This window comes from Tupaia chinensis, unplaced genomic scaffold (genome assembly GCF_000334495.1).
Source record: "Tupaia chinensis unplaced genomic scaffold, TupChi_1.0 Scaffold145561_1, whole genome shotgun sequence".
NCBI lineage: Eukaryota > Metazoa > Chordata > Mammalia > Scandentia > Tupaiidae > Tupaia > Tupaia belangeri.
In genome coordinates, this window is record NW_006205418.1 from 1,674,251 (window position 1) to 1,682,281 (window position 8,031).

Genomic DNA, 8,031 nt, shown 5'->3' on the forward strand with positions numbered 1-8,031 from the left:
TCAGAGACCGGTAGTAACTTGCCCAAAGTCACACAGCTGAGAAAGAAGGGTAATAAGATGGAAATTTAGACCCTGCATGCTCCACGCCTTGTGTCCCAGGACTCCAAGGACAGCTAAGCTTGACTACTGGGACTGTAAGAGCTTGGGAATCATGGGTGAAGAGGACTTTATGAACAAATTAAGGTTCAAGGAAGTAACTAGAAATTTCTGAAATGTTTAAAAGAGGAATGAGGCTACTTTCTTTTTTTTTTTTTTTTTTTTTTGAGAGAGAGATTTTCACTGTAGGGCGCGTGCACTCGCCAGACAGACAGAGAGAGACATAGAGACAGAAAGCGAGAAATCACCCCCCAGGGAGGATGGCCACGCCGCAATCCCTTCTCCTCCATTCTCCTCTTGGGATCTTGGGCACGCACGCACACGCGCCTGGCGTGAGTTTTAAGCCACCGGGTCCGGGACACGAACTGCGGTCGACTACGTGGGAGTCCAGCGACATAGCCATTATGCTAACTGCTGGTTCCCGAGGCTACTTTCTTGGGTCTCCTGTTATGCACAAAGTCTCAAAATGTCTGAGATTTACACTGAACACTAGTGCCATAGGACACTGATGCAAGGTTCATGATCTGTGTGTTAGAAATGTGGGTGTTTCATGTTCACTCCGGCATCTAGCACTTCCTACTATTAATTTACATATTCCTTCACATGTTGTCTACAGCTCCCCACACAACAAGTGCTCCCTGAGGACAGAGCTTCCTCTTGTTCTTCACTTTCTTCTCAGGCCTAGCCTGCACTAAATAGGCACCGGGTCAATGTTGAGTGACTAAGAGCTTCCAGCTCTTAAACTCAAGGACTGATTTCACTCACGACCACTTTTCTACATCTTAGGCAGTTATAACGACAAGGCTGTATTAGTCTCTTAGGGCTGCTGTAACAATAATTTATTGTCTCTCATAGTTCTGGAAGCTGAAGTGTGAACTTAAGGTGTCAGCAGAGTCGTGCTCCTGAAACCCTAAGAGAGCATCCTTCCTTGCCTTTTCTCGCTATCTGATAGCCCTTGGCTTATGACTCTAGAACTCCAATTTCTGCCTCTGCCTGTAATGGCAGCCTTTTCCCAGTGTGCTTCTGTCTTCATATGGTGTTCTGCATCTTTTCCCCTTCTTATAAAGACGCCAATAATACTAGATAAAAGCACCTCCTAATGACCTCATCTTAACTCGATTACATCTGCAAAGATCCTGTTTCCAAACAGGGTCGTGTTCATAGGTATAGGGTGTTAGGGCTTCAACCTATGATTTGGGGGAAAATAATTCAATCCATAGCAGACACGATCGTGAAACACTAAAGAATTTAGGTAAACAGAGCTGAGAGGTGGAGAAGACCTGAGCCAGACGCTGCTGTAAATATAGCAGGTATGCAATGGCTCACATTTCTGGGTGAACTCTCCCCTCAGCAGGACAACACTTCTACGTTAAGGGGTTCTGCAGGGATGGTTTCTATCTCTGCTTAGCCCTTTTCCTAACTGTAAACATCTCATTCCAGACCCTCCATAAAACATTTTATCTCAACGGACTTGGTCTCCTGAGAAGCATAACTTACGGGTCACTTCCTATCTGCCAGGAACTGTGTGGTAAGACTTGCTCTGCTTTCTCTTGTTTAATGTTGACAACTTGCCTGTAAGGAAGGCCCTATTGTTCTCTGAGTTTTACTTTAGAAACTGAGGTGCAGATAGATTAGGGAGCAGGCTTTTGCCCCAGGTTGGATTTATAACCGTCACTCCAGAGAAACTTCCAGGAGACCCAGGAAGTTAATTCTTTGTGACTTAGGAGAGAATTGTGACATAGGAATAGAAGTTACAAGGGTAGGCAACAATTTGGACTAAAATGGAGGGGGAGTTCTCTAATACTTTGACTTCTGACTCCATTTCTTTGAATTACCACTATTTTCTGATTTGGTTTCTTTTGCCATTAGAAATGTTCAGGAAGTGGCTGGTTTAGATTCTCAATACCATTCCCAACCTCACTCCATTCTTTTGTTTTTTGGAGAGGTTTTTGCTATGGGGCATGTGCGCTCACAAGAAAGACAGAAAGAGACAAAGAAATCACTTCTCTCCCCAGGGGGATGGCCACACTGCAATCCCCTCTCCTCCATTCTCCTCTCAGGATCTCGGGCACACACGTACACACGCCCGGCATGAGTTTAAGCCACCGGGTCTGGGACTCAAACCGCAGTCGACTACATGGGAATTCAGCAGCATAGCCATTACTCCAGCTGCTGGTCCCCCATACACCATTCTTTTTTTTTTTTTTGGAGAGATTTTCACTGTAGGGCGCGTGCGCTCGCCAGACAGACAGAGAGAGACATAGAGACAGAAAGCGAGAAATCACCCCCCAGGGGGGATGGTCACGCCGCAATCCCTTCTCCTCCATTCTCCTCTCGGGATCTTGGGCACGCACGCACACGCGCCCGGCGTGAGTTTTAAGCCACCGGGTCCGGGACACGAACTGCGGTCGACTACGTGGGAGTCCAGCGACATAGCCATTACGCTAACTGCTGGTTCCCCCCTCCCCATACTCCATTCTTGAGAGAAATGTTGAACTGGCATGTTTTCTCTGACGTGAACATGCTTCACCTATGAGATCAGAAAGTTCATGGAAAAATGGAATTAAAGTACTATTTTGGTCTGAAAATTTCTTGAAACCCATGCATAGTTTTTTCATAAAGCACAAACTTTTTGAAGACTCCCCCGGTAAATGTGTTTTTCTTTTTTTGTTTTGAAGAGATATTTTTGGTATAGGTTTCATGCGCTCGACAGAGAGACAGAAAGCAAGAAGTCACTCCCTGGGGGGATGGCCATGCCACAATCCCTTCTTCTCCACTCTCCTCTCAAGATTTTAGGCGCACACATACATGTGCTCAGTTTGAGTTTTAAGCCTCCAGGTGCAAGACTCAAACCAGGTCAACTACGTGGGAGTCTAGCAACATAACCATTATGCCATCTGCTGGTCCCACAAATGTGTTTTTCTGAGAAGTCCTTTAGCTTCTCTGAGATCTAGGAAGTAGAGGACCAACAGCCCACTTAGCTCTTGGCCAGGAAGGGCAGGAGTACTGCAGCTGAGGGCAGGGGAAGGACTTGCCCACTAGCCCATGGTCTCTGCCCCCCTCCCACTGTTTTAGTGGTGGGAAGTTATCCCTGCTGATGGTCTTATGGCTGATGGTCTTCCTGCACTCTGCATCTAAGCACCAGAGCCCACCAGCCCTACAGCTCCTCAGAGCAGTACCCCCTACTCTACCCCCTCATGTTCATGAAACCAGCCTTGCCCCTTCCCTTTGCAGAGCTTTGTAGTGAACTTTCAGCTGTTACTCTTGAAGAAACTGCGCCTCTCAGTGACGCTGCTCCCCTGCTATACAACCCGCAGTTGCTGGGAAGCAACATTCAAGTCAAGGATTATCAAGGCAGTGCTAGCAATACAGTCCCTTCTTTCCACAGAGCAAGTCTATTCTAGATGCATCTTCCTTCTGAAAGGTCGTAGGCGGGTATGTATGTGGAAAGTGGCTTGTTCTCCCAAATACTGCAGTCCAGGAGCCAGGGGGAAATGCTGGCATTAAAAGCGCTCGCACCATCTCCAGACAAGATGTCATGGGACTTCCTGGCACAAGGTCCCACAGCTACGATAGATATAAAGGAGTCCAGAGAGTTGGAACCCAATCCAGGACTTTAAGGCCATCTGCTTTGCTGCTCCTTTCAAAAGAGGAAAAATTTGGAAGCTGAGGGCCTGAGCTCTTTTTTGCTTGCTCTCACTCACCCACTGCAAGATGGAAAACTCCAGGTGGACAGGCATAAGTATCTCCTCAGGACCCAGGATGGGGTAGGGACTGTACGCTTCATTCTCCTTTCTCAGAGGCGACTCCTGAGCCTGCAGTACCCAGTGTAGGTGCCAGCACCACTCTGTGGGTGCAAGTGCGTTCGGTCGAGCGCTCAGTCCAGAAGCAGCCCTTGCTGGATCTCAAGCTGTTGGTCTGGGTAGGGCAGACCTATGGTTGGGAGCCGGCAAAGCCCTAAGAACTCAGGCGCCGGGGTTGAGGTCGCCACGGCGCCGCACCTCAGTGCGCACGCGCAGCCAGCCGGGCTCCGCCCCCCGGGTAGGGACCTACAGCGGGCGCGGCGGCGGCAGTCTGCGGTCGGCGGTGTAGACCCCTCTTCGCTAGGGCTGCGACTCCAGCCGCCAGCGGGTGAGTGGTGGGGAGCGGGGCGGAAGCCTCCAGGTCTCACGTGCGGGACAAAAGCCACGGGGGACGCAGAGCCGCACAGGGCGGCGCCCGACGGGCCGGGGCGGGCACCGGGCCGGGTTAGGAGCCCGCGGCCTCGCGTGCCCAGGCCGTCTGCGGGCGTCGTGACGGGGAGGCCAGGGAGTGTCCCGCAGCCACCGTTGCTGACGGGTCGGGGAAGAGAAGGCAGGCCTCCGGGCCTGCGGGCTGGGCAGGGGGCCTGGAGCTGGAGCTGGAGCTGGCGCGGCGCTGCGGGCCTGGCGCGGCCGCCTGTGCCCTGTGCCCTGCGCGCTGCCGCCGGGCCCTCCGCCCCGCGCCCCCAGCGTTTTAAAAGATGCATCTCCAAGAATTTCTACCGGTTGGCCCGAGCAGGAAGTGTCGTAAGGAGGCCATTTTTAAAGCCTCCTGCGGGCCTCGGAGGTAAGCGTTGACGTTTTTTGGTTTTCTTTAGTTAGAAGGAACCCGCGGCGATCCCTCGATGGGACCCGGATGTCCGCGGGAAACGACGGTGTACTCTCCCCTGTAACCCGTGCCTTCCCTTCCTGGCACCACACTGTTAAGATGCGGTCTCCTTGGATAGTGTGCACCGTCCATGGGAGCATGACAATAAACTTGAAAACCAGACTGGCATTGTCTTTCCTTCGGAGTATTTGAGAGAGTGCCTAGGGACGGGCTTGTCCATTGAGGGCCTGTGCATCTTTTGCTAAGAGAAGGGGCGGGGGCGGGGCTGGTTGGGGAGTGGTGTTGAAGGTTTGAATTGTTCCAAATGTTGATGTCACTCTTTGTGGAACCTCCCCATCCAGCCTGTCTCTTTTTCTTGTCGCCTGGGTTTGGGGCACTTGAGGCCAGAGAAAACGCATAGTGCACAATAATGAGTTTCTTAATCAGAGAAAGGAAAACCAAAGGACAGAATAGGGAAAAAAAACAACCCTGTATAGGAAGGGCCCTCAAAAAGTTAATGAAAAATGATTATGGAAAAACTGAATGGATTTCAGTTACTTTTTGCACCAAACCTAGTGCAAAAACTTTAATTCATTTCTCCGTGAACTTTTTGAAGCCCTCCCAATTTGTATGTTTAGTATTTAATTTACATACTGACTTGAAAAACTGGAATAATCAACAGTTTATCAACATTTTTTTAAAGTGAAATACTAAATACTTTGTCATGAGAAATAGAAGCCTACATCGTTGAACAGTAATCATCTTAGAATCCTGAAAATATCATTATCCTATTAGTTTAGAAATGAAATCCCCAAGGTTGAGAGCGCTTAGTCTCCAGAAGCTTGCATTGCTTTCCTGTAGAGAGCAGAGAGAGAGAATTGTAATGTATCTCTTTCTCTCTGTCTCTCTATGACTCACAAATGCAAAGTTCAGCCCAGCCTGTTATGTGGATACACATGAGGAGATAATGGCCAAGGGTTCTGGAAGCCCAGAAAATACTGTTTAGAAACCAATTCTCTTTGAGTAGAATACAAATAGAGTTTTTGGTTTTTTAAATTGAATGGTACTGATATTATCTTTAAGTGCATTGCTTTATTTATTTATTTTTGCCTTTGGCGTCTAAGCCTTGAAAAAAAGTAACACTTTTGTAGATACCTAGTTTTGTTATGATGTCTTTGCAAGTGCAATTTGAAAAGAGCAGATGAAGAAAAGTGTTATAAGGGATCTTCAAAAAGTTCACAGGATGTGCATGTAGAAAAAAATAACGCATGGGTATTCAGGGAGCTTTTTTGCACCAGAATAAACTCATACTTAATTCCATTATTTTCCATGAACTTCGAAGTTCCTTTTGTACTTTAATTGATGGGACTTCTTGATATGCCAAACTGATACATATTTTTTAAATCTAATAATGGCAATTAAAAAAAAAAACCACTTCTATCTTTCCAGGTCTGTTTGCCTTTAAGTAGGGAGATCTGGGTCAGGTTTTGTGCAAGAGAAAGAACATCTTTTATTATCAAGTGAAAGCTGCCATTCATTCACTCATTCACTCTTCCTTTCAGTCATGTAGATTATTGAGTATCTTCTATGGCCCAGGCCTATGCTGTTGATTATGATAAACAAAGTCTTCACCAAAAAGGATTTTTCCAGTCTTGTTCTCAAACTCTCTGTAGTCTACTGCATTTTCTTTGTTCGCATATGCAAATCCAGCCAACTGCAATTTCCAGGATTCATCCTTGGAGTGAAAACAGCTAGAGATCACCTAATCCAGACATTCTTACTGTGAGGGAGTGGGCCGGGTGGAAGGGGGATGGGAGAGGCATCAATATCATTTGGGAAGAAGTTTAAACCACATGCTTAAGCCCTATCCCTGGAAGAGGGCAGTCTGATTCATCTGATTCATTAGTTTACAGGAGTCCTGGGAATCTTTTATTTTTAAGCTCCTTGGGTGACTTTGCCACAAACTCCTGCTTGAGAAGCATGCCTGGGAAGCATATCTGCTCAGCCCCCTTATTTTCTAGAAGAAGCACACTCTGAGAAACCAAGTCTGCGAAGGTCCAGAACTTAAACCCAAGTGTTTGGCTTCTATTGCAGGCCTCTGTGTGCAGTGCCTTGCTGCTACCCCGGGTTGTGAGTGTAGGAACCTATACCAGGACCTGAAATGAAACCAATGGCACTGAGCACCTGAGGAGAGAAGGCTGAAAAGAAGGAAGAGCTCATGGGACTTGGCTACCTTTTGACTCACACCTACAGTTTCAGGCAGGAAGTAAGAAACAGTGCTCAAGTGGCAGCAGACTCTGCATCTATAACTTCAGTTCACAGCCTCGCACAACAGGATAGCAGAAAACAAAAGAATTCAGACTGAACACTAGCTGCTGCCTTACCAACTTCTGTGATCTTAGAAAAGCCACATAGCTTCTCCAGACTGATGATCTTGGGAAGCATGTATTGAAGACTTGCTTTATGGAGTATCAGGTAATGTATGAACCTGCTCCTGCAGGCATCCCCTATACCTGACAGGCCATATGCTCTAGGACTGACAAGCAGCCAGCCAATAAGAGAATACCCTGATGAGATCCCTATCATAGCATTTCTGAAATTCCTCTTTTTACTTCTGTCCCTTATATGTTCCTTAAGGGTATCAACCGGTGGCAGATGTGGGGATGGAATAGTCCTTGTCTATGCTAATTTTACTCACACTCGACCAAGAATATTCAAGTTTCTAAGAATCTACAAAGTAAATACTGTCACTATACACCTTACAGAGAACATTAATGATGTTTCTGAGTTCACATATGTAGGTAGCAGTAGAACCCTGCAGCTACTTGTCTAGACACTACATTGTAATCTCAAGGCAGTCACCTTGTCACCTACAGGAACCCACAGATGGGTTAGGTATATAAAGTACTGTACAAGGATATTGCTATTCCTTGTTTGCACGTGCTCCTGCACCAGTAATATATGGTGGTTCTCAACTGGCTTCATATTAGAATCACCTGGGAAGCTTTTAGAAACCTTGAGACCCAGACTCTTTCTCTCCCATTCCCTTTTCCAGTTAAATCAGAATCTTTGCTAATGAGGCTCAGGCATCAATTTTAAAGCTTTCAGGTAATTAACATCCTTGGCACATCATGCCAAGTTGATTACTGTAATGCAGCCAAGGTTAAGAACCTCTGGTTTAGTCAGATATTCGGTGTTTTATCGTACTTTTTATTAAAATCAGTCCATTTCTTCAAAGTTTTTATTTTTCTTTAAGATGAAACAGGAAAAATACACAAATATATGTGTTTTAATGCTAATAAGAGCATATTTGCTCCTTAACCTTTC

General features: G+C 46.7%; 1 protein-coding gene across 2 annotated transcripts in view; it reads left to right on the forward strand.

Moving 5' to 3' along the window:
• Window positions 1-4,116: 4,116 nt before the first annotated feature.
• Window positions 4,117-8,031, forward strand: part of ZNF518B (zinc finger protein 518B) — an 18,750-nt gene continuing 14,835 nt past the window's right edge. Inside the window, exons 1-2 of one of the 2 annotated variants that reach the window (XM_006168112.3) lie at window positions 4,122-4,227; window positions 6,799-7,179. The gene's annotated coding sequence lies outside the window, so the exon portion shown is untranslated. Of the gene's footprint in view, window positions 4,228-6,798; window positions 7,180-8,031 lie in introns of both variants that reach the window. The other variant, XM_014584061.2, reaches the window with a different exon arrangement.